Genomic DNA, 26348 nt, shown 5'->3' on the forward strand with positions numbered 1-26348 from the left:
TCCTCATCCCAACACACACATCAGAATATGCCATAGCAAAAGAAGAAAACCTAGAGAATCAGACACCAGTTCTTAAATACTTCCAGAGGGAAGTGACCCTATTATACCTACTCATTTCATTGGCCAAACAAGTCACATGACCACACCTAACTTCAGGAGGATAAGTCAGTGCAATCTTTTTGTGTGCACACATGGCGAAGAGAATAAAAAAAAAACTGGTGTGAAATAATTTCTACCACAGTTCAGGCATTTTAGTACTATGAAGGTTGTAATATCTTAATGTGTGTTATGATTTTCCTAGACTGCTGGTGAGACTATACTACATTTCCAAGCCTTTTTGGAATATTTTTTAAAGTTGAGGTATTTTTGGAGTAAAGTGCTATGAACATACCTTAAAATAGTTTATATGTTAACCTAGGAAAAGATAAGTTAAAATATTTCACAATTGCACAAGGGTAATTAAGATTTTGATGTGCTTTTATTAAACAATATCTAATTATGGCAATTTCTTATTTATATAGTATAACAGTGAAGGAAATAATAATATTTCTTGGAACCCAGACCTTAACTCATTCAGTTTTTATGTTATTTTCTAACACTTGACTTTGGGTATTTACATATCAATGATGTATCTACCTATATCTCTATCTATCTATCTACTTATCTATCATTAAAGAAGAGTTCCTCTTTAATGGAAATGCCTGTGAAGCTTCCTGGTGAATCTACTAAAATGCAGGATAAAATAAAGAACTTTTTAGGGTAAATTCTTTAATATTAACATTCTGCCATAATGTCTATGTGCCTTACAAAGAGGAATGAAAAAGTTTATGCAAATCTATGATTTCCCGATAGCTTAAAATTACTGATCATCCAAAAACTAAATTGCTATATCTATACCTAAAGTAGCCTTATCATCATGTATTCTTTATTTCACTCATTTAAGAATATTTTTATATTTTGTAAGTTTTAGATTTACAGAAAAGTTGCAAAGATATTATATATACATAGGCTAAGCAGTAACCACATAACCAATTCTTGGTATCTTATTTGTAAACATTGTACATTGATATAATACATTTGTCACAATTAATAAACCAATACTAATGCATTATTATTATTAAGTAAAGTCCATACTTTAATGTAAACTCCTTATTTTTATCAAATGAGCTTTTATCTTCCCCAAGAATTCAATGAGGACATCACATGACATTTAGTCATCTTGTTTCTGTAGGTAGATTTTTTAACTGTGAGTTCACTTGTTCTCTAATTTTACCTTAAAAAAATTTTAAGTAACCTTATTTGGGAATTAGTTTTTAAATTTATCTATTTCTTTTTAGGTCATGGTCCCTTGCTTAACATAAAAATATTACTTTTCAACTAATACCAATCAAGTCCAACATCAAGAAACATTTCAGGCAAATAATGGATTTGAAATTTGAAACAGCTCTTTGACGCTAGGTTTCCTAAGTCCTATAATATAAGCTGTAAGATTTTTTGGTAGTGCAGAATTACACATTCACTCTATTGCTGTGAGAAAATACAAAATAGATTGAAAAATTCAAATTGGATTTATACTTTTATAACATTTAAATTAATATTCTACTTGAGATCTATTCACTATCCTCTCTCAGTATGAACAGGTATTTTAAAAACACTTTTTATTGTTTGCATCATTTACTTAGTTTGTCTATTTGTTATTAATTTGTATCTACAAATTTAATGTTCTAACTATATAGACTACATAAATAAATGATAGGCATTTGTACCTGGCTGACTGACCCACCTTCATTACACACATCATAGTCTGTTATTGAGAACTGGTAGGTAGCTGGCCAATAGTAAATACAATTTTAAATTTAAAAGTAATAAAATTGAGGCTATCAGAAGTTTCCATATTAGATGGATTTGTGAACAAATTAGACTATTCCACAGTGATAGCCAAATTCTTCTTTATTTTAATTACATTTATTGGAGAGACATTGGTCAATAAAATCATATAGGTTTCAAGTGTAAAATTCTATTATACACCAACTGATATGCTACATTTGTGCCCACCACTCAAAGCCATACCTTCCATTATCACCATATATTGGACCCTCTTTACCCTTTACTACCCCTTTACCTCTCTTCCATCTGGTAAGCACCACACTTGTCTGTGTGTATAACGTTTTTTCTTGTTTATCCATATGTTACTTTCAGTTTTATATCCCACTATGAGTGAAATCTTATGGTTCTTAACATTTTCCGTCTTATTTCACTTAGCATGATATTCTCAACATCTACCCACATTGTCATGAATGGCAGTACTTCATCTTTTCATATGTCTTAGTAGTATTCCATTGTATATATGTACCACAAAGAAATTTCAAAAAAAGAAATGAAAAAAATTCATTTTGCAGTTGCAACAAAAGAAAAAATACCTAGGAATAAACTTAACAAAGTATGTGAAGGCCCTACACACTGAAAACTACAATGCATCATTAAAAAAGATTTTAAAAGACAAAATGAAATGAAAAGATATTCCATGCTCACAAACTGGAAGAATCAACATAGTTTAAAATGGCCACTTTACCCAAAGAAATATACAGATTTAATACAATCCCCATCAAAATCCCAGTGGCAGTATATAAAGCAATAGACTTTAAAAAATCAGATTTGCATGGAACCACAAAAGACCTAGAATAGCCAAAGCAATCCTTAGGGGAAAAAAATGAAGCTGGAGATATTGCATCCCTGATATGCACTCCCTAACTTCAAACTGTAATACAAAGCAGCAATAATCAAAACAGCATAGTATTAGCAGGAAAACAAAAGCACAGACCAATGGAACAGGACTGAGAGCCCAGATATAAACCCATGTACATGAGCAAATGTTTTTTTTTGACAAAAGAGCCAAAATCATTCAATGGAAAAAATAAAACCTCTTCAATAAATTGTTCTGGGAAAACTGGAAAGCCACATGCAAAAGAATAAAACTAGACTATAGTTTGTCTTCATATACATAAATCAACTCAAAATGGATCAAAGACCAATTCTTTTCTCCAGTATCCATAACCATCATTTAAAAATCTATCATTAAAAAAATCTTCAAACACAATTACGAATAAATTGAGTAAAATGTACTATTTGTATATTTTAGTCTATCATTAAAGTCTTTGACCCAATTAAAAATAAAGTGAAAAATACACGATTTTTATTTTTTGTTTGATAATTATTATCATCTTAAATTCCTCTTATGCCTTGAATTTGGAAGTTTATTGGATTTTCATCCATTATATTGAGCATATACATGATTCTAGTGGATCTTCAACTTTAAATATATCAACATAATACTGTATTGAAAATTTACTTATCTGTATATTAATAAGTATGGTACTGCCAATTGATTCAAAAGTTTAAGTGGCTTTATATCATACATTATTAAAGTAGAGTATTATATATTCAAGGTAAACATAATTAAACTTATTTACTGTCAATAATAAATTATCATATTATGTAGTTTCACTCTGCCCCAAAATAAGTGTGTTCACTGAAAACATGCAAAAATTTTATACCATGTAGCTAAAAAAATAATATAAAACTTCTCAAAGTGCATGTGATTTATTACCATACTTTGGTTTTCTGAATCAGGAATTATTAACTTGCATTTCCAAAAGGATTAATCTACCAAGTTATTTTACAAATCAATACAGCTTATCTTATTTGAAATAAATTGTAAGTGCTATAATGATCACAAGAAGTAAACTTAGAAGTACACGTTTAGTACTCAGCATTAAAAGAATACATATAAAAAGAAAACGAGCAAAACAACACTTGATGTTATATACTTTATGCAAGTGTGTATGAGGAAAAATATCGCAAAGTCAAAACCAAAGCCTTCTGTTTGTATCATTCACCATGTAACCACAGTTACGAGGCTCATAAATGAAGTTTTGTTTTCAAAGGTTATTATGATAACAATACACGGTTATTGTTAATAACCATACATGGTTATTAACATACATGATTGGGTCTAATCCCAATTAAAATAGGTTAATTTTAGTTCTTCTTATCGACTTAGATGATAATAAAGATTTCTGCCACTGAAAAGTCAATGTTGATTCATTCAGTTTGTGCAGATATTCACATTTACATTGTTATAGACATGCAGACATCTAAATATATATTAGAAAAATAAGATTTTAAAAAATATTTTTGTTCCTCATAAAATATGCTACATCATGATTCTACCTCATTTGAAAATCAGTTTCAATATTATGTTCAATTTAACATCTGTTTCTAGAATAAAATATTTGGAAAATGCCAGAAAGAAAATTTCAGGTATTTCCCCATTCACTGGTAAGACTTGAATGGAAAACAAAGAGATAACATTGCATTAATAAAATTAGTTATATGTCCTTTATAAATTAGGAAATGTTTTAATTTATGTTGCTTATGTCTTTAGCTAACAAACTAGAATATCTTAATTAAAAATAATGAATAATCAGGATTGCTTGGGAGTAATATATCTTTCTTTAGAATCTGAAATATTCAAGAAATGAGTCCCTTTGAAGAAATACTAATGGATTTGAGAAACTTAAGTGCTTTCTAGAAAAACATACTAAGCATAATGTATTTTTATTGAAGATTGTAGAATTTTAAAAAAACTTGCATGGAAAATAGGACACTAAAATCACATGGTATTAAAGACATAGATACGTAGTATTGGGACCTGTGAGTCTGGAAGTCCCGTGCGTGACTCCTGCCTGTCTGAGACAGTGTCATCTTTTACCTTCCCAGAAGCCTTAGGCTCAGCCTTGGTTCTACCGTAAAAGCTTTTCTAAAGTTTTAGTTAAATAAAAGACCAATAACTGCTTAATAAACAACTACTTCTGTTTCATAGAATCTAATTATTATTGATTATATAAAACAGTTAAGGTAGGGTTCTCTTAGATTAGTGGTCAAAGGACTTACAGAGAAAATTTATAACAGAATTGCTTCTAAAAAAATTATTAAAAGATCACATTCACTAATAAGCAAATGTAAATAAAACCTGGAAAGTGCAATTTTCACTGTTAAATTAACAAAATCAAAACATATTAACACTATAGTCAAATATCTCAAACATTATTAGCCTGTGTGGATTGATGTAATAATTATAGAAATAACACCATACCCCTGTCTGGCGTAACTCAGTGGATTGAGCACAGGCTGCAAACCAAAGTGTCACAGGTTCGATTCCCAGTCAAGGCACATGCCTGGGTTGCAGGCCATGGCCCCCAGCAACTGCACATTGATGTTTCTCTCTCTCTTTCTCCCTCCCTTCCCTCTCTAAAAATAAATAAATAAGATATTTTAAAAAAAAGAAATAACACCATAATAGCTATTTGTGCTCTTAAGAACAATCCAGGAATCTTACTAAGTAATTAATTTCTGGGAAATTTTATAATAATGATAAAAACTTTGAATGGATTCCAAATGTACACTTCAAAAGTTTGTAGGTCACACAGCATTCATATAAAAATCACATGCCAAACAAGAGAAAATAATGTATAAAATCCAAAAATGTCATTATGCAAGGAAAGAATCTATTTACTTACTTTAAATCAGGAGTAAATAATACTATCACACTCAAAGAGTGTTAAGAAGTTATTAGTAATAAAAGTTTAATTCCTTTTCAAGAATGCTACCTTTTAATAGATCCCTCTTACAGCATAGTAGGTTTTCATCTGAACCCTTAGGTTATGTTTGATACTCTGTGATACATAAAAAAATAAAAGTTTTAATGTTGGATAAAGTTTAATAAAAGTTGGAAAAGTGTTTAAATCAACATATTATATATTTCAACAAGACTGACACATCTTGTAGCAAAATCCTAATAAAAATAACCTGAGATACTTGCCACTTTTAAATATAAGGTTTATAAATATTAGACATGGTTCTTAGTATGAAGTTGCTAACAAAAACATTGAGTGTCTGAGGAAATGTGTCCTTAGCATTGTGCTAGATTTTAAACATATAGAAGCATGCTACTGCAGCTGTTGGGGTAGAACAAAAACCTGTGTTTAAGTCCAGTGTATTTAAACTAACCAGCAAAAGTTAAGGATACGATCTGACATTCTTATGACTATCACAGATTTCATTTAAGCCTGATGACACCTAATGATGTTTTATATAACTCTCTTGCATACTAGACACCTACTTTTTATGTTCTCTTTTCTGTATCAAAAATCCTGTACGCCCTGGCTGGTGTAGGTCAGTGGATTGAGTACCAGCCTGTGAATCAAGGGGTCGCTGGTTCTGGTCCCAGTTGGGGCACATGCCTGGGTTGCGGGCCTGGTGCCCAGTGGGGGGTGCATGGAAGACAGCTACATATTGATGTTTCTCTCCCTTTTTCTCTCCCTTCCCCTCTCTCTAAAAATAAATAAATAAAATGTTAAAAAAGAAGAATCAGGTACTAAGATCTAAACATTGAGGCAGTACAAGGCCCAATATCACAGAGTGGGGTCTGCATAGTGTTTGTACAATTTATAAATCAAACCCATTTACCTTCTGTAATAAATGAGACAAAGCAATTTAAACTGAAATGGTGAAGCTTTTTCAACTATTTACATAGTCATTAATTTCAGAACTTCAAAAAATTATTTTGCACTTAAAAATCTTTATTTTCTATACATAAAGAAGACTATTTTGAGGAAAAGCATGGTGACATTAGAAGACTAGTATCAGCATATCTTTAATGCCCTCTTGAGCTTCCTCTACTGAGTTTTAGACAGTTGTTAACCTAACCTAGATGTTCAAAACAACATATAATTAATGAGATGCCCAGCCGAGTGCTAGCATTGACAGCACTTTTCACACAGTTCTACTCCAGACATTGTCAATTAAGTTGTACTATTTGTGCAAAGACAGGGAAACAAACTCAACGAAAGCCTTCCACCTTCCTCAGACCTCAGGACACAGAAATAGAACACTTACCAAAAAAATAAAACAAAATAAACAGTCATAGAAGGTATTTATTGGAAATCTTTGTTGTCATGAATTATAAATATGTAGACTTAACATGCAAAGCATTGTTTTAGAAAAATTTTCCTTTCCCCCTTTAATTTATTTTTAGCTCAATTAATTATGGTTTCAGGAGAAATGTCACCAAATAATTCAGGCAAAGAAATGACACAAATTGTGTAAGTTCTTTCAAGCCTTAGTTTTCTTTAAATGCACTAACTTTTGGGGCTCTGCCAAAGGATTGACATACTGTACATCTAATAGCATTTACTTTGTAAAGTTGTGCATGTATTTTTACTACATTCATTTTTTTTATTCTCCCTTACATGGTCCCATGATGTCACAGTTTTTGTAAAAAGAACATAATCACATAAAAACTAATAAATACTGTGGTTTCTCAAGCATGTGCACAAATCCAAAAGGCATTCTAAGCATTTTTCTCCCCCTAACAATGCCACAGTGTATGGGATAATGGATCATTTGATATAAATACCAGCTCACTGGATCCCTGCCTCAACAGAGGATAGATTTGAGAGCGTTTAAGTTTCTATAAAAGAATGTGAAGGTCTGAACAATTGAACTGTACAATACACAAAGAATACAGGCTAATTTTCAGAAATTAACTTTAAGTCCCAGAATTTAGTTGCAACATGCTCTGTATAGTGTTTAAAAATGAAAATGAAAATTAATCCATGTAACATTTCAAATACATTTAGTGCCAAACAAAAAGGGGACCTAATATTCATTAATGAGAAAATCACGACTAATCATGTTTTTCATAGTGGGAGCCTTTGCATTTTTGCCAATAATTTGATTGCCAGGAATAAGAGAAATACTCCAAAAACAACACATCGCCAACAGGTATAAAAAGTTGCTCAACATCACTAATCATCAAATAAATGCAGAGCAAAACTGCAATGAGGATGGCTAGCATCGAGAGGGAAAGAGAGAGAGAAAGAGCTGCTGAGAATGTGGAAAAATTGGAACCCTGTTGCTCTGTTGGTAGAAATGTAAAGTGGTACAATCACTATGGAAAATAGGATGAAGTTTCCTTAGAAAACTAAAAATAGAACTACCATATGACCCATCAATCCCTCTCTAAGTATTTATCCAAAGATATTAAAGCAGGTTATCAAAGATATTTTCATTCCTGTGTTTATTGCAGCATTATTCACAATAGCTGTAAGTAATGTTAACAATATCAGAAACTACTTGATGGGTCCCTCAGAATGACAAGGTTAGCACCTAAGATGACCTTTATCTTGGGTATCATCTTAGGGAGCACTCTTATCCATTCTTTACCTGTTCTACTTTTCATCACAACACCTATCAATGCCAGACCTTATCTTTGCCTTTTTGGGTTTGCTTATCGTCTGTCTTTTCACAGAGTAGAGAAGAAATTTTGTTTCTATCATTTCTGCTCAACCCCATGACCCGGTAGAACACCTGAAGCACAGAAGGTACTTAATTAATGCTTATTGAATTAATACTCTATTTTATAATAAATATAATAACAATGTAAGTATTGTTTATTAAAATTAAAACTTGAATGTATACACTAAGTTTTGTCAGGTTTTATCAAATGAAATTACCTCAATTGTATTTAAACTCTAAAAGATATAACTATTATGAAGCTTTTAGTTTTCCGGTATAACTAATGGTACTAAAATAATTTTGCAGTTAGTTATCAATCTTTAGACCAAGAACAAAATTATTATTGATACATATGTAACATTCTTTTCAAGATGAATCTTCTAAAATTTGAAGTTATTTTCAAAGTAAATATAAATTTCTTGTACTTCCTAAATAGTAAACATGAATGTCATTTTCACCTTTTATATAACTTCTGTATCATTTATAAAACATAATATTAAATATAAGTTCCTCATTTGTATGGAAAGATTTTTTTGTTGCATGTAATAAGATAAGGAAATCGCTTTGTATGGTTTACAATTAGTCAGAGAGCAAAAACAAAAATGTGAAATCAGAGAGGATTAACCAAATCTAAAATCTAGAAACTTTAATCATGTACGAAACACTGTACAAATTGATCATGATCTTACATGCACAAAACACTGCATTATGTAAGCAAGCATAAAAAAGAATACACTTCAATGAGTATTAAGTAATGTATATGGATAAATTCTAAACTGCAAAGTTTTGTACAGAAGGAAGGAATTCCTAGGCCTGTTCCTTTAAAAAGAGCTTAAGATTAATTTAGAAAAACAGCCTAAGACACATTAAAAAATTTAAAAGCAATACCAGCCTGTCCACTTTATAGTTCAGGTCAATAAACACTGGGGAAGAGACAAATGAGCTCTTTGGCACTATGGCGGTGGAGAAAGACTCGAGGTTCAAGTAGAACTTGAACTGTGTATGTAGGCAAAATTCTAACAGGCATCTCGGTGGCCAACACTTACTTTGTGTGCAGGCAAACCCTTTAACTTGCTTTTGACCAACAGAATATTACAAAGGCAATGTAATATTGCTGTAGAGGTTATGTTCTGTTATATGGTAAACAGGATAGGTTTTAAGATGTAATTAAGGTTCCAAATCAGTTGACTTTATGTGCATTCAAAGACAGAATATTCTAACTGGACCTGAGATGAGCCCTTTAAATGCAGATCTAGTGGTTAGAAGCTGTAAGAATCAGCAAGATTATCTGGCCTTGAAGAAACAATCTTCCATGAATTCTGAGCTGTAAAGAAATATATCCTGCCAAGAGCCGGTGATCTTGGAGAACCTTGAGCCTCAAATAAGAACCCAGCACTGGCTGAAAACTTGATGTGAGACCCTGAGTAGAGGCCGAGCTAGTCTGTACCCAGACTTGTGACCCACGGAAACTATGAGATAATGAATGTTTAAGTGACTAAAGTTATCAACATAACTTTATGCAACAATAGAAAACAAATGTATACATGTTAAAAAAAAAGGAGGGCATCTTGGTCATATCCACAGTGCCACTTTTTGCAACAAACCTATGAACTCTGAGAAGCACATATGAGTACAATATGATCTTATACTAAGAGAAAACTTGGTTGGAAACAGAGGAGTGGAATGTACATTGGGGCTTCTTGAAAATACGACAGTCTAGACAGGGCGCTGTGTTTACATAGAAAGAAGGAGTCACACTTTATATATTGACCCATCTCTATTTTACTTATGTGCATTATTGCATCTATGAGAAAACTGAAAATCAGACTGATTACAATCTGATCAATCTGCAGGGTATAGAATTGATTAGAACGATCTTAAAAACAAGCAGAGTATTTCCACTTAATATAGTAAAAAATTAGAGACCCACTGACGATATCCGAACACAGTGACATTTGAATGCTTACTTTAATCAAGAGGAATTTAGAAGATGTTTGAAGTCTGTATTAGCAGAGGATAATGATTACGATCACGTAGCTGGCTTCAGACAAGCTTGGTCTGGGTCCCAGCTTCATTGGCAACAAAATTCTTTAAGCTTTGGTCTCCCAATATCTACCTTATAAGGTGTTGTGCATATAAAATGAAATAATGTTTATAAATACTGAACATCTTTCATGTACATGATGAATCACCAAAATTTTAGTTGCTGTTCATATCATTTATTATTACAGCAGAAGAACCAAGGAACAGGGATTAATGTAGACAATATGAAATAATTCCATGAGATGGGATAGTCTAGGTTAAGGCAAACTTAATAAGGGGGGAGAATAGAAAATAGAAAGGAGGAACATTAAAATTTGAGGACTCACTACACACAGTACAGTAAGAATGATGTAAGTTTAAAATACCTATAAACTTTTTAGACCAAGGTAAATGAAAAAGAGTGTGTTATTAACTGGCACGCAGAAAAAGTAGGATTTTTTTCCTAGTTTTTCTCACATGGGGACCATGTGAAGGATGAGAAGATGAGTTCATGGGGTTTGTGCTGTCGCCATGAAATCAGAATTAAAATGTTTAGCAGTGCCTTGTAAATACATTAATGGAGTTCAAATCTGGGCCAGAGCCATAGATTTGGACGATATCTCTGAAGACAGAATAATCGTAGCTGTTGGAGTGAATGGACTTCCTACGGGGCTCCACAGAGAATGAGAAACAGTGAGTTAAATGAATTGTATGCTAAGTGGTGCAGAAAGTTGAAGATTAAAAATGATTATACCAAAGCTGATTTCAAAAGTAAAACACTGGGTATTGCTAGCCAATATATAAAAAAGTTAACAAAAGCCCCATAAACTTTCTTCCCAAATCAAACTTTTTTATCTCCTTTGGGACCTATTTAGTAAGGAGAACCCAAAACTTGGATAATGAGGATTCACTAGGGAAGCTGATGCAAGTTCATGGCTGTCCCAGGAGCTGTGTTATAATTACTGCCACCAGTGCTCACCTCTTCTACTCAGACCAAAAGCTATATGAAAACAAGAAGTATCAACTAGTGGTCAATACTTCCATCTGTATCTCAAATAGAGTAAGAAAAAAAAGTATTTAATGTTTCCTAAGCATTCAAGAAATTACTTCTTTTTAAATTGTGTTTCAAAACTACTAATTTTATTTTGGCTACTTTATATGATCTCATGGACTATTTAAAATATTTGCAACTAATTAGCTTGGAGGTTTAAATATGAGTAGTGGGTAATAACACAGCTGCTCATTAATTGAACTGGGCTGAAGTTCAAGATGTATTTATATTTGAACTAGGGGTCCAGTAGGATTTCTTAGGGAAATAAGGACCTTAAACTCTTAAGAAACCTTAACCACTCTATTATATCATTTTATATTTCATTTGAGATACAAATATAAATATTGTTTGTTGTTAATATTTTCAATAGTCTATCGGGTCAAATAATATAGCAGCTCTCTAACATTAAACACACAGGAAAATCTCCTTAAGATTTTGGTATTTTGCATTCTAAGGATACTAAAGAATACATGCTATTAAATAACTTTAATGTAATAATAATTAAGGAAACAATTTGGAAACATTCACATTTAGTAAATAGGGTATCACAGAAAAAAATGTTCTAAATAAGGCACACCAAACTGAGTATTTGGCCTAATCAGAGGTTCTAGAAAGTGCAGTGTAGGTTAAAGGGGGATTAATTGGTTTAATTGAGTAATCCACCTATTCCTAGTTGTGTGACCATGGGCTGGAGAGGTGGAGAGCTTTGATCTAAGTTTCTGTTTTCTTATATCTAAAATGAAGATACTGTGAAATGCAAATGGTTATATAAATATTAAATGATTTAATATGGATGAAATGGCCTAATATAAATAAATACATATGTACATATGTTAATATTTTGAATGGGATATTTTTCTCCCCAGATGTATGAGCAAATCAAGGCTCAAAGACCTTATGCTCAAATATCAATAGGTAATGTATCATGAAACAGAAAATTTGTTTACTAGTAGTAACTCACCGGCTCTTTTTCTTTAGAAAGATAAGTAAAACCAACCTTCTTAATCCTAAATGAGGCAGCAGGATCTGTTTAACACCAAAGTCACAGCAATTACTGTGGCCTTGAGAAAAAGGGCTACATTACCATAGAGTGCATGGGGGCATTTATATCTTCATGAGAGCAAGAACCTTTACTTTCAGGCTTTTAGAAATTAGAAAAAGTAAGTCCCTGGTGGTCATTAAAACACTATCTAATGTGTTTTGTGGAAGTGATCCAACCCGGAAAGGTAAATTATTTCCATTTCATCAACATCTTTGGGGAACATAGTTCAGGTCTGTATGTTTTAATTGCAATTGTCTGTATGTTCTAATTGCTATCTTGGTGATATTCGTGCAGAGAAAATATATCACTAAAGTAATTTTCTTTTGATTGTCATTTGAATATGAATGTCAATGCAAAAAGTATTTCAAATCTTTTGCACTGTGCTTGAGAATTGCTGGCAGTCCTATGAAGTAGTTATGAGTTGGAGAAATGTTCTCTGTATTGACATGCAAATGAACTCACTAAGCAACCAATTTGCTTTAGAGATTTACATAATTTGATACCAAAAGCCACATTAAATTAATATTAATCATTTGGTTTTAAAGAAAGAAAGTTCAGAGTGAAGCTGTTCTTTCCACATTTCACCACATCTATGCATGAAAACATTGATTCACAAGTAATAAAAATGTTGTAGGTGTAGGGATATCCAGGATCTGTTTCTTAGAAGTACATGACTTATTACCCAAAGATGTATAGGAAGTAAACCTGAAGTATCTCTTTTAGATAACTTACAGAACTCTCATTTTCTCAGAATCAGTGTAGTGCCATAAAGTCTTCCTTATGCACACATCCATTTTCTTTCTTATTCCTGGCAAATTTTCATTTCCAATTTTCCCTTCCCTTGCCAATCATCAGGAGAGCTCCTGAATGATACTTTCATCCCCCAAAACTGGTGTGTCCCTAAGCATACTAGCTGAAATAAAAAATAACAATAATTAGAATACACATTTGCCACTAAAACAGTGTTATTGTATTATAGCTTACTATGTTAAATATTGTTAATTAAGCAGCATTTGTTGAACTTAAATGTTCTACTCCATTCTCATTGCATGTTTATGGTGGAGTAGAATTTAACAAAATTATACACATGCACATACACACTCATGATTATGCTATTGTTTAATTCTTTCTCTTTCAGAAAGCCCATTGGAAGGCTCACTGGAATTCTGGAATTCTGAACTTATCAAAAACACTACCTCGTCCATTGTAATAATATTAACTTACTCAATTCCAAGGTGATTAAAGCACAAAAGGGCCAATTGTTTTGCTGTGTGGCGACCAATTTGATGGGAAAGTTAGGATATTCCACAAGGGACCAGAGCTCACCTTAAGTAGTCTATGCCCAAAGGACATTGGAGCTGTTGCAGTGCAAGTGATTAAGTCTGTTTGGTGAAGGATAATTGGTCACATGGATGTTACAATGATGTTAACAACAGGAAGTACTTTTTTTTTCTAGCCTGTTAGTTTGTAAGGATCTTTTGAACTTGGTAATATATTGAGTAATAAAAATATTAGAGTTAGTATGGCGATTTAGGGCAAATATGAAAAACTAATACAAACATATTCAGGGTCTTTGGCCCCACTGCTGAGTGAAGATTAAACATGAAAAATGGCCATTATTCAAAAAAATTTTTCAATAAAATATTATCTGTATAATTTCTTAAAGGTAATTTTAAAAGTTACTTTTAAAAAGTCAATTCACTCAAACTTTTTACCTATTTTAAGCTTTTAAATACTTTTCTGTATTCTTCCATTATACATGTAAGTAGATTAAATAAAAAAAAGCAATATGTAGCCTTGATAACTTAAAACCCAAATTATTTCACTTCTATATTAAATCTCACCAAACACACAGTTATCTTATTTGCAAGGAGAAAACAAGGTATCTGTCTAGCAATATTTTAAATTTCATTTTTGTCTAAATCAATGTGTTGTAAGAGACTAAGAAATAAGAAAGACAACTTGAACAGGTCATAACATAAATTATTTCAGTAATTTTCTACACACTTTGTAAAAAAGTTCATCTTGAATAAAATGTGCTGTATACATTTGCAGTGCCTATGTAATGAAATGAATTAATGTTTTGGTAGGCTATCCATTGTTGTATTGAACATGCCTTTGAATTTCACATGGACAAGTTATAACTCCAAAATATGGTCATTTCTTTGCATCATAAAGAATTAATGAAAGGTCATCCCATTTGAATGTTTTTTGGAGGTGTCTTCAAAGATAGCAATTTTATTTATTTACAGCAGAAATCATGTGCTATATTCAAATAGTATTTCCTATATGCTACATTGGGGCTAATTATGGTCAAATAATAATTTTACTCCTTCAGAACTAAGACACAAAAGCAAAATCTGTAAAAAAATTAGGAGAAATATTTCTAATATTTTAAATTTGTAATTTCAATGAATATACCTTGGGCTGATTTCATTTTTGCCAGTAGAAAATTTTGATTTCAGCATTTAAGCATCAAAATCTGATAATATTAAAGTTCATCCAAAAGAACTCCAGACATGGGTAGTTCATGCTAACTGTCCATACTTGAACAAAGACATACCTCTTGGCAAACTTTATACAAAAAGAAGTCAATGAGATACTCATAGAGTTGGGTGAATATAGTGTTTATATATGTTACTGCCTTTCAAGTGAGTTATAGAACTCAAATATATGTTGATGTTTTGATATAAGAAAATAAAATAAAACTAGTATCAAAAGAAGCATAATTTTGTTTCAAATTCCACCCACCATCTCAGTATACCAAGATGATTAGTTCTAAAAACAAAATATTAAAATGTATAGAAGAAAAGAATAATCCTATATATATTTACAGAAGTCTGTTTGGTATAAGGGACATGGTTCAGTATTTCATATATCTTATTTTGCCCCTGTACCTGGCTAGTCTTCAAAAATTTCTAGCAATAATTTACGTAAGATCACATGACTAACAGGAATCCTACAAAGAACATCTGTTTTGGGTAAAATGTGGGGAAACCTTAGAAGGATTTACATCTGACCCCTAGTGTTTGCAATAGCATCCATTTCTTGTAACATCTACTCATGAAGGACTATGTTGTAAATAAAATGAAAAATCTCTCTACCCAGAGGAATTATTTTAAATCATAAACTGTAATGTTACAGTTCATCCTTGTAAGTATAATGCAACTAAAGTAGAAATGTTTTATAATTAAGAATATTAAAAAAAACATTTAGATTGCTAAATGTTAAGAGTACTCTTAAATTGCTAAAAAAAACATACCCCTACTCAGTTGAACAATACTTATTAACTCTGCAACAGCTTATATTTGACCCATTCCTATTACTATTGGGCATCTGGCTGCAACCTGAACTCTCTCCCATGGAATGTAAAGGAACCCTCAACCACACTGTTTTTCCAGCCATCATTTATACTTAATCTAATGTCACTAAATGACAAATGAAAGTTCAAAATTCTATTTACCAAGCAAACCATCATGTGTCTCAAATAAAGTGTGATCAGTAATATGAGGTACACAGCACAGCTAACTTCTATCATTTAATACTTTTTCACTATGAGAAGTACTATTCAGTGTCTTTCTGCACTGATTCTTTCTCCAAACACACTCAAAACACACTGCCAACTGACAAAAGGAACATAGCTTCAAAAGAAAATCTCCTAAGTAGAGAAAAGCTCTCTGTTAAGCATGCAAGAGGTTAAACATTGCTGAAATAGCGAGACATTTTCTCAGCCCACGCTTCCCAGTTCCATTCAATTACCAACAGCGGTAGCGACTATAACACAAGCTAAAACTGTATTATTAAATCAGACCTTCCCATTTATATCAACTCTAACCTGAGAAGGTGGGAGGGGATGACATTTACTAGTCAATAGCAGAACAAACAGCCCCCAACTTGGAAATGCACATGACCTTGGGGTGTAGAATTTTCAGAGACTGAGTTTCACAAGTTTTATTTGGATCTACTGCATAACAATACATCCAAATGAACCCAGCATGGCATAAATGTTCCTATCCTTAGCACCTCCACTCCAAAAATGTTGAGAGCTCTACACTTTGTAGTCTATGCTTTACATACCAGAGGTAAAATTAATCAGATTAGTTCAAACCTCTCTTTAAAATTACATCTGTTTTTTAACAACTTGTTGGTTGATTTATTCAATGTAGTTTATGAACATATTTGGGGGCTTGCATTGAAAGGTTTCTGTTCTTTTAGCCATGCTGGAAGTGTTGGTCTACAAATATTTATATTTATAAAGCAGGATGTGACACGATGACATTAACTTCACCAAAAAAAAAACACAACCCAAAACAAAAAAACAAAACCAAAAAAATAAAGCCCTCAACTTCCCTTCTAGAATTCAGTGAATAATCACCAATAGATGCTCTTGTAATAATGACGATGATAATTATTTAAATAATTATTGCAATCATTGCCAAAAGTCTCGTTTCAAATTATAAAAATAATCATAACTTGGTTTGAAATTTTGTATGGCCGTCGGCGTTTCCCCCCAACATATGTAATTATTCAAAACAATATTTTTCTTACCTTATTTTAACAGTCAAAAAGTCTCCCAGAAAGATCCCTAAATGGTGTGGAAATACAAATCACAATAAGATAATGATTTAAAAAACTAAAAAGATCCTCTTAGCTGGGAAAAGATGAAAATAGTTTGATCTGAAACTATAGAAATCTCCAAAGTCACGCCTGAATGGGCGCCCAGGTGGCAAACAGAGGACTCTCTCTCACGTCTGCTACCACACTCCTTTGTCAAGTTGATTTAGTTGAAGCGGATCCGCAGGGCACAGAGGGCGTTGCCTGGAGGGCAACCGGTCTGCTCACGTCCCAGGTTCAGCACCGATAGCGTAGTGGACAGCACCAGTTCCTCTCACCTCCAGTTTGTCTCAGTCACTGAACCAGGCTGATTCTCGCACCTCCTCCCTAAGCAAGAGCTGCTGCCACTCAACCGGGCTTACCCCGCCCTCCACAGCTGACGTAACTATTTTGCATATCAACTCCAGGAGAGGTGCCGGGCGCCCCCTTGACTGGGTTTCTGCTGGGGTCAGCTGAGGCAATCCAGGGGACAAAATACAACCTCAGGATCAATGCGGGCATTCCTGGACTTCACGATCCATTCACAACCAGTCCTGAAGGAACTAAATGCGTTCAGCATTGCACGAGCCTCTGCCCTCGCTGGGACTGCCGTGTCTGTGCACTCTAAAAGATGCTGCTGGGCACGGCTCCGGCAGGCAGGCGGGCGGGGGAGGAGGCAGTGGAGCTCAGAGAGCAGAGGCTGGGCAGGTGGTGGGCAAGGGACCTGGGAACGCAATGAATCTATTCGGTCACCCCGAAAAGACTCCCCGATCCTTTTGATCTTCCTGGCCAAACTTTCCGCCTCCTCTTTCCATTTGTTTACTGAAAAGGATGTATTTGGTGCTCCGTTCCCTTTTCCTCGGTTCACGGAACTGCTAGAGGGAGTCGCTGCAGCAGAAACTTGTTCTGAGAAAAACATGCTTTGAGCACCAGGAGAAAATGGGAAAGCTTGCAGTGCTTATCATCATTCGTAAACAGAATCTTTTCTTAATGTTTGATATAAGTGCTGCATAATATATATCAGACTTCATATGTGTTCCTGCGAAATGTGCAGAGCCCTCCGTCTCCATTCTCATGGTTTAACTATACTGTCAAGCTAAATGGATTTGGAGAACACGGGGTTAAAATGAAAATCATTTAATAACGAAAAAAGTGAAACTTCTCATTTTGGCACTTCCACTGCCAAAATCTTGAAGGTTATACGATATTTGCCATGTCTAATGTATCAATTGTTCCCTGAAAGATGGGGTGTGCTGGAAGCATTTCATAGCCTTTAGCAATTCTTTTAGTATGCATGGTTTATTAACCTCTGAGACCCTGAGGATCTTGACAGCAAAGAAGGAGGGGCTGCCACGCCAGAAGCTCCCCAAACAAACAGCGAACAGAACTGATCAACCACCCAAAAGTGTCATTACTCACATATTATCCCCATGTCTCACCTACAGCCATCAGGACTTACCTATACCAAGAAATGGGCAAATAAAATTAAGGTTAATTTTCTGAAGCTGGCTAAAATATCTTTCATTAAAATGATTATTTAAAAAATTTTATAGTATCCAATATATTGTTTTCATCAAAATGCATATGTACTGATATGCATCATTGTATTCTAGGAGATTAATATAATTTTACACTGAATCTACTCATGAGTTTTTCAGGGACTCTGTTAAAATGAATACATTTGTTTATTTTTCTATCAGGAAAAAATATTTAGTAAATGTATCTGCAATGTTTAAGAAATTACTTGAGGAAGCATATTTACCTTGTAAGCATATATATAACCAAAATCCTTCTTAAGAATCACTTAACTAGGAGCAAAATTGACAGGAAAATTTTTTTTCTGCATTACACCCACAGAAGCCTTTCTTTTCAGCTTTCTTCTAGAATTGTCTGTTTCTTTCCCAAATAGTCAGTTTCCTGGGAACATCACCCCAACACATCTAGACCATATTATATCCAGGTCATCTGGAATGTTTTACTTTTCTCAGGCAACTATTGATTTTATATAAATATGTAAATAATAAGTGTCATGCCTTTCTGCACTGCTTATTACATAGATGTACTCACATACACACACATTCTAAAAGTCACTAACTTCCCAAAGTGATTTTAATAATGAGTTCAGGCACCATGGTATACTATGAAAGATAACGTTTGGAGGCAGATGGGCCTTCTACAGTTACAATTACATTAGAGCCCACTGTATAACCTATACTTAGACTGATCAAAGCGCATATCTTATGCTTCTTCTGGAAATGCCATATGGCATCTTTTGTTCTACTTCATGGCAACATGCCAAAATATCAGCTAAGACTTAAAAGTTCACTGTGGAAATTATATAGAGTGTATTATAAAAATTCTTATAAAAGTCCACCAAAGTCTGTGTCATATGTTGTTTAATAGGCACTATTAATCAGTTCACTTCAGTGATCATATTGTTTTGGGCTATGAATTCAATTAAGGTAGGCATAATATTATTCAAAAGCCTAAAGGGACAAGACTAGATAACAAAAATATGTTTTAAATATGAGGGGGAAAAAGCAGACCCTCTTCTCATTGTCTCCAAAAAAGAAAATTAAAAGAAAGAAAAAAAAAGAACTCCTTTGGAATGCATGCATGAAGATGCACACATGCAGGAAAGTATCGCGAGGACTGCACCTTCCCAGCGGGCTCAGGTTCTGTTCTATCCTAATTGGCTTTGTGACCAGTATCTTTCATCACAATTGTCATTTGTAAAATATGGATATTGTATGAAATTATCTCTAAATCCCTTACCTATTTGTGATTCTGTGACTCTATATTAGAATTTTAAAACATCAGAAATTTCTATATTTTAATATAAGACCTTAAGAACTTCCCCCTAAGGTGCAATAAACTGGCATCTGGTTACTAAGACAGTGAAAATGGTGCCTTAAGGCAAGGAGTTTGGGAAGGGTGGAAAGGGGCCAAGTGACTAGTACCAGGGGTGAGGCTAAGGGGGTCAAAAAATAAATCTTACCCACCCAGGATGCAACTAAGAGATGACTGAATGAGTCTGTTACAATGTTCACTTATTTTTATATATACAATATTATAATGTTCTCACATACAGTCACACATTAATTACTGTTCAAGATATTTCAAGTAATTGCAAAGCAACAATAAAATGTAAAGCATACAGAAAATGATTAAATGCATTTTAGCTGTACATTGCCATTGGAAAGATGACAAAAATATTAAGAAATATACTCAAGGAAATATCTTTAAAGCTGAATGACCAACATCTACTATACAATTTTAATTTAGGTAATTTACATGAAAATATTAAAATAAAATACACAGAAATTATTAAGTTCATTGTATTGGTGTTTTGGGTATGTACATTTGTACTTGCATGAAAGATTTACCTTTTACCATATTTTGCCATGTATAATGTGCACCCATATTTTTGGTCCAACTTTCAGGAAAAAAACTTTTGTTTTAATTTTTTATTTCAATTTCCTATTTATTTATATTTAGATACTTTTTGTATTATGAAGGAATTTTAGCATTTGCTTTTGAACACATTTTGGTACAAGAAATTTTATGTAACATAATTACAAAACACAAGAACAGATACAAGGCATTTCAGATACTATCCATGTATAACCCACATCCTTATTTTTTCCTCAGAAATTCAAGTGAAAAGGTGTACACTATACACAGCAAAATACAGTAATCATATTGCCTTCCAATTCTCTATTTTTGGACTCCTATAATGGCATCAAACTTTACAAACTCTTTCTAAATGATAATAATTCTAATGTATTTGTAGTATGTTAGTACTTATAAATACTCTAAAAACAATAACTGTATACTTTGTTATTTTTTGAATTGGTTATGAGGAGGTTTGCTACAAATTAAGTACATGCACATCTTAAAAAGCAAACATTCATTATTTTTTCTAGGTAATTTTCACTCTTAATTTTGGAACATTAAAATAAAGCAGAAACAGGGGGAAAAGTCATAGCTATAACTGACCAAGCTTTCCTTAATTTAAAAAACAATGTGGTTACAATATTCGCACAAATGTGTTGACGTTAGAGATCTCAACTCCTTCAATATGAGCTTCTCTATGATTGTCAGACTTGTGCACAGAGTGTTTTTAAAGAGCAAATGCTTCATTTAACAATTAGTTCCTATGAAAAAAGAATATCTAAAATTAAACGTATGTTCTTGCTAATTAGCCATTTAACAGCACTTCCAAATGCTATATATGCAGTTTCATACAATTTTTGAATATTTGCTATTTGAAAATATGTTCCTCTCCCAACTTCCTCTTTTGTTTTTCTTCCTTACTTTTATCATTTCCCTTCCCCCTTTCTCTCCCTTGTTTTCTCTGGGCCTTTAACTAACTTTTATTTTAATATTCTAATAATAAAACACTTATTAGTGATATGTCTGTCATATTATGGTGTATTTATCTCCAGTATTGTATTATTGGATGGAATTTTGATACAATACACTTAAGCAACCATGAATTGTGATCTTAAAAGCACTGTGTGTGCATGGGAGGGTGGGAGTGGGCTAGGGAAAGAAGCATTCATGGAAGAGGATTTTTAAATGTGTTTTGTTAAAAACATAGACATAAGGTTTAGGTTATAAGAGTCAAAACCTAAATACTAATATATGAAGGTACAGATGAAGAAGACTATTGAGTTACATGCACGCGAACACACACACACACACAAGGTTTTTGACCTAAGTGTTATTTGTAATCAGCTACATAGTATTCATGGAACAATTATTAGTTTAATTTTAAAACCTCTTAATATATGTTGAACAATAAAATTATGTTTAATTTTTGTCTCCACTGTCTACCATGGCGCAGGCAATATGTTAGTTTTAAAAGTGACGTTGTCACATTTATCATGAGTAATATGAAGTCAGTGTTTTTCTTACTAATATTTATTTAATACACAGGGAGATACACTCAGGAAGACTATTTGTAATTTTTAATCATGAATGTACCATCAAAATTGTACATGTCATAAAGGATCGGCAGTCTTGTTCAGAAAACCCATACTAAACTTGAATGTAACTCTTTATTCTACAGCCCAAATTCTCAGATCAAGGGGCATATGAACTTTTTAGTTCCCTCTGTGTATATATGGGCTTTTCAAATTCCACAAGAATATGGGCAAGTGCATAATATGATAAAAGTTATAGATTCAAGAAATTGGTTGACATCAATCTGCATGGAGACAACACTAAATAGAAAAAAGATAGGACATATTTTAGTAAATGCTGCTTCAATGGAAAGCTAAAATCTACAGCATTAAACAGAACAATCTAAGTTGGTTTTTTAAAAAAGATTTTATTTATTTATTTTCAGAGAAGGAATGGAGGGAGAAAGAGAGAGAGAGAGAGAAACATCAATGTGCGGTTGCTGGGGGTCATGGCCTACAACCCAGGCATGTACCCTGACTGGGAATCAAACCTACAACACTTTGGTTCACAGCCCGCGCTCAATCCACTGAGCTACGCCAACCAGGGCTAGGTTGGGTTTTAAGGAATAGATTACTCATGTCACCAATAATCTGGGGTTTATAATTCCCAATAATTATCATCAATAATTTGGGATCAAATTTAAATCTTGAAATTGGGTTCAGAATTAAACCCAATTTTGAAATTGGGTCCAGAATAACTTCCATTGCATTCCACAGGGGTCCTTTGAATGGGCCCATTCAAAAGACCCATGCAGTGGGTAGACTGCAATGGAAGTTATGTGTCATGGGTGCTGAGTATGGAAAGACTTGTAAATTTAATGTTTTTCTTATGGTAAACATGGATCCTTAACTTTTTTAAGTTTTGTCCTCTAAATGGAAGTGAACAATAAAATTGTGTCTTTACCTAAGCCTATCAAGGGAAATGAACACGAACGCACAGATTCACCAGACTCAGTTTTGTGTTCTTTAATCTGGTTTTCAACATGCCATGTGCTTTGTCTTACTCATTTAATAGCTCCTTACCTCTTCTGACTTCCCAGTGATACAACTAGGAATTTTCCCCAGAGCTATATTTTGACTTTTCTTTTTGGCTTAGTAAAGGATATTTTTTTTATCTTTCTTAGTCAGAAAATAATGTGAATAAGCTTTTAATAAAAACTGTCATCTATCAATATGTCCATGCACAGAATTCTCAGGCTCATAGGATGGTGTCGAAATATGTTGTTTTATAAAAAGGAGTATCAAATGAAATGAAGAATTAAGGAGATGTTTTTATAGAAAGTATAACTGAATAACTTAAAGAGTATTTTTATATAGCCACATGCCTACACAATTTGGGACTGCCTCATTAAAAAAATGATGGATATGGACATGAGCTTGCAAGAAAATAATCTGGTTCTTCATAAGAAAGAAAGAAACATCTGGGAGTAATTTTTTATAAAGTGTTTATTTATTTCTTTTTAAAGAGAGGTGAAGGAATGGAGAAAGAAAGGTAGAGAAACATTAATGTGTAGTTGCCTCTCACATGCCCCCACCTGGGGACCTGGCCCACAAACCAGGCACGTGCCCTGACTGGGAATCAAACTGGTGACCCTTTGGTTCACAGGCCAGCACTCAATCCACTCAGCCACACCAACCAAGGTGGGAGTAATTTTTAATAAACTGAAGGTAGATGGGAAACAACATAGTTCTATTTTCCTAGATTTATATAACAAATATATTTGAGTAATCTTTTTTCTATGAATCTACTTTAATGCTAAAATATCTAGAAGTAGAGAATTATAGTTAAAGAGCTTTCATTAATAGAGCTCAATTCACACTGCAATAGCTGTGCTATAGAAAATGATAGAAATTATAGTAAAATCAGAAAAATCTAAATGTAGCAGCCTATTCAAGCAAATTCTCTACAACTCAACTTTCTCTTTTTATAATTAATTAACCTTAGAATGATATTTATGCACTATAGTTTTGGCTGCACTTGTTAAAATTAAAAATAATCTATTTAAGTGGTTCAGATGTATCACTGCTTACACTGTAGTTTTTAAAATTAATTCTGGATTTCTCTTTTCTTTCTTCTATTATTTTAATAATCAGTGTTCGGGAGAAGTAATTTGGTATTTGGTAATCTCAAGAGTTTTTGGAATCTAAAAATGTGCTATTTCACAAGTGTAATTGAACTAGGAAAATAAAGTGTAAGAACTTACTGACGCTGGAATAGATGATTTTACTTCTTAGAGTTCTTGTGTTTAAGGGATCTCTTAGGGCATCTATTGGCCAGTGTTAGTATTACATGTGAAAATTTTAGTTCAGCATTGTGAACCCTCGAGTTCTATTTCAAAAACAGTTATTTATATACATGATAATATAATTTTGATGGAAATTTTTAATGCTTATTGTTGGATTCAAAGTATTATGCAAATACATGAAAACAAATATGGTATGGAACCAAGTCAGTCTTATAAAACTTTGATAGCATAATATTTTCATTTCAACATTTTCAAAATTTACAGAAACTCTTTGAATCTGTAAATTACTGTTTGGAATCACTGCTTTCAGTTTTTAAACTTCTGGATTTTTTAGGAGTGTCAAAATAAGTGACTTTTTAAATTTCAAAGGAAACACACAGAACAACATATTTTACATTATAATCTTTGAGAGTAGAATGTATGAAGACATTGAGATATTATTATAAATCTCAAGTTCAGAAAGATTATATTGTGTAAGAATACACAGTGTTAGAAGTAGAAATGATCTATGAATACATAGATCAAGCAGAGAGGTAATCTGGCCAAAACAATCATAGCTACTTTCTAGACATCAGGCCCCACAATGATCAAGGATGGGAAAGGACCTGGATCTCAGGGTCCATCATCTGTGTGTGTGATATATACTATAAATATATTATGCATCAAATAATATATAAACTGACAACTATATAACTTAAATTGTAATAATATAAGTAACATGGGAATCAAGCTATTAGAAGTATATATGAAAGGTCACAGGTAAAAATTACTGGTAAAATGTCATAGGTGCAAAGTGATAAATCCTTTAGAAAAAGTAAAGATGGGTTCAGTGAAGTGAGCAATTAGTGCGTATTTTTTCCTTGTTCTGTTCAGCCTCTCCTATAGTACCATCTTTCCAGGGCATGGGCCTGAGCAGCTGTCCCAGTCTGTTCCCGAGAATGGTACTAGCAGGATTTGGGAAGAAATATGCTGTGGACCGAACAGATATATATGTTACTTTTCTTGCAGTCTCACTCCATTCGTGTCTACTTCTATGTTTATTAAGATTATACAGAAATGACTTAAACTTAAAGACTGAACACTGTCCATAAAGAAACTTGAAAACACTTCTATGTAATAGATTAGGATTTCGTAATATACATCTGTATTCATTAATATTGTTCATAGGAGAATCCCAGTTTTCCTCCCATAAATGTGTTTTTTAAATAAATTTTTAATTGATTTTAGAAAGAGAAAGGAAGGAAGAGAAAGGGGAAGGAAGAAAAACATCGATTTGTTGTTCCAATTATTTATGCTTTCATTGGCTGATTCTTTATGTGCCCTGACCAGGGATAGAACCTGCAACCTTGGCCTATTGGGACAACACTCTCACCAACTGAGCTGTCCAGCCAGAGCCCATGAATGTGCTTGAATCACACTTAATGATCTCCAGTGTGAGCAGAGTCACATGCCCACTGTATGGAAGAATTATGAGCAGAAGTGACCCGTGCCACTCCTGTGATGACAATTTAGTAATATCCTGCAGAGTTTCCTTCTCTCTATCAAAGAAATTGGCAACATTTGAGGTAGTGGCTGCTCAGCCTAGATTCCTGAAGAACAACCATGAACTGAGAGGCCTTGGCTGACTGTGATGGTTAATTTTATTTGTCAACCTGAATGGCAAGGGGATGCCCAGGGAGCTAGTAAAATTATTTCTGGGGGTCTCTGTGAGAGCACTTTCAAGGGAGATCAGCACTGGAGTTGATACACTAGGTAAAGATCTCCCTCACCAATGTGCAAGGGTACCATTAAATCTACTGATGTCTTGAGTAGAACAAAAAGGTGAAGGAAGGGAAAATTCATGCTTTCTGTTTGAGCTGGGACCTCCATCTTCTGCCCTCAGCACTCCTGGTTCTTGGGCCTTTAAACTCAGACCAGAAGATACACCATTGATCCCCTCTCCCCAGTCCTCAGATCTTTGGACTTGGACTAAATTATACCAGCAGCTCTCCTTGTTCTCCAGCTTGCAGACAGAAGACCATGGTGCATGTTAGTGTCCATAATGGTGTGAGCCTAACAAATTTCCTATC

General features: G+C 33.4%; 1 protein-coding gene across 4 annotated transcripts in view; it reads right to left on the reverse strand.

Moving 5' to 3' along the window:
• FSTL5 (follistatin like 5) overlaps positions 1-17369 on the reverse strand; it is a 542283-nt gene extending 524914 nt beyond the window's left edge. For all 4 annotated transcript variants that reach the window (XM_045831808.1, XM_045831806.1, XM_045831807.1 and 1 more), the window contains exon 1: positions 17022-17369. The gene's annotated coding sequence lies outside the window, so the exon portion shown is untranslated. The remainder of the gene's footprint in view (positions 1-17021) is intronic.
• Between the last annotated feature and the right edge of the window lie 8979 nt (positions 17370-26348).

The sequence above is a fragment of the Phyllostomus hastatus genome, unplaced genomic scaffold (genome assembly GCF_019186645.2).
Source record: "Phyllostomus hastatus isolate PE091 unplaced genomic scaffold, TTU_PhHast_1.1 phas_contig_159, whole genome shotgun sequence".
Lineage (NCBI taxonomy): Eukaryota > Metazoa > Chordata > Mammalia > Chiroptera > Phyllostomidae > Phyllostomus > Phyllostomus hastatus.